The 1,947-nt window shown below is 40.0% G+C and overlaps 1 pseudogene; it reads right to left on the bottom strand.

The window, feature by feature from the left end:
• Positions 1 to 957: 957 nt before the first annotated feature.
• LOC142355142 (5.8S ribosomal RNA) lies at positions 958 to 1,109 on the bottom strand (annotated as a pseudogene).
• Positions 1,110 to 1,947: the final 838 nt, after the last annotated feature.

Below are 1,947 nucleotides of genomic sequence, written 5' to 3'. Positions count from 1 at the left end.
CTCGTCTTGTTAGCTCATTCAATGAGAATAGCTTTTCCCGTTGAGAATTTTTGCCTTCAATTGGCGTTGTAGTGAGTTTGGCTACTCAGATCACCAAATACTTGTGACAATTCGAACCAGAAATGTTTTCAATTTTCACATGCTGATGTTTCGGATTCAACCTACTAGAAGCAGCATAATACTTGTATTCAACAATTTCTGTATCAAATCCCAGTTTTCTCTGGTGCATCTTTGCCAAACTATTCCAAACTGCCTGAGTCTGAATACCAATTACAGGTACTAGTAAATGCACGTTACTAAGGACTATATAGTTCTAGGTTACTGTACACAACGACGTTCACATGTTGATGTTTCAGCTGCCGCTTACTAGAAACAACATAATACTTATCGTGCATACCTTTCCATAACTTGTCCTTTTCAGATGCATTAGTTTCCCTTTGTCTTGGCTTCTACAGTCAGACTGGCTACTAGTAACAGCACAGTACTAATCACATATCGTTCTACAGTTTGCAGACAACTTTCACATGTTGATGTTTCAGCTTTCGCCTACTAGAAACAACATAATACTCGCTGTATACATTTGTAGTTCTCTATGTAACTTTCATGTGAAGAAGTTTCGCCAGTCTTTTTGACTGTCTCAAATCTGAGTCATGCTTAGGCTACTAGTTGCTTCATAGTACTTATCGCCTCGAGATCATTGAACAAAACTTGATTTTCACATGTTGCTGTTTCAGCTTCCGCTTACTAGAAACAACATAATACTAGTCTCATTAAGTTCCGTCTCTTTGCAATTTTCTTATGAAGAAAATTCGCCATCACAATGACTCCAGCAGTTCTTGATCAAGGAATGCAATCATTGATCAGAATGCTATTATTTGAATCGGTTCTGCTTTAAGTGTTCCAATTTTATTGGAAGCACCAACAATAGAACATCAATGTGTTCAATCGAGAGTTATATAACCCTGAATCGGACGCAGTCAACAGCCGAAGCCGAGACCGCCTTTTGCGTTAGAGAGGTCGGTAAACAAATCTTGCGATTCATACCGAATTAACACATATAGCTGTGCTCCTCTTCGTAAAGCGAGCCAAGTGATCCCCTGTTGAAGGATGTATTTGGACCAATCTAGTAGCATTTGGTTTCCAACAAGCTCTCCCAAGTTAGCTTACTTATTGGGCTTTTCAACCAATTCGGTTGGCTACAAGCATCATCAAAGTACTAGCCACAGTTTGATCGCAAAATTCTACGACTTTCACATGTTGATGTTTCGGCTTGCGCTTAGCCTACTATAAGCAACATAATACTAGTCATATCATAGAGCGTGATCAGCTTGTGACGTTCTCATGATGAAGTTTCACCAACAGTGTCTCACTTCGAGCTTAAATCCAGCTACTAGTAACTACACAGTACTGACTGCAACGATAACTTTTATCTATACCTTTCACATGCTGCGCTTTCGGCCAGGGCCTACTAACGTCAACATAATACTCGATATAAACTTTTGTTCATGATGCAGCTTCCCCATGCAGAAGTTTCGCCTTCAAATGCTCTCTTGGCCATATGACGTAAGAAAAGGTTACTAGTAACATCACAGTACTAGCCACAGTTTGATTGCAAAATTCTACGACTTTCACATGTTGATGTTTCGGCTTGCGCTTAGCCTACTAGAAGCAACATAATACTAGTCATATCATAGAGCGTGATCAGCTTGTGACGTTCTCATGATGAAGTTTCACCAACAGTGTCTCATTTCGAGCTTAAATCCAGCTACTAGTAACTACACAGTACTGACTGCAACGCTAACTTTTATCTATACCTTTCACATGCTGCGCTTTCGGCCAGGGCCTACTAACGTCAACATAATACTCGATATAAACTTTTGTTCATGATGCAGCTTCCCCATGCAGAAGTTTCGCCTTCAAATGCTCTCTTGGCCATATGACGTAACA

This window comes from Convolutriloba macropyga, unplaced genomic scaffold (genome assembly GCF_964194025.1).
Source record: "Convolutriloba macropyga unplaced genomic scaffold, txConMacr16.3 SCAFFOLD_4726, whole genome shotgun sequence".
Lineage (NCBI taxonomy): Eukaryota > Metazoa > Xenacoelomorpha > Acoela > Convolutidae > Convolutriloba > Convolutriloba macropyga.
Note: the sequence above shows the minus strand (reverse complement) of the source record. Positions and strands in the feature narration are given on the sequence as shown.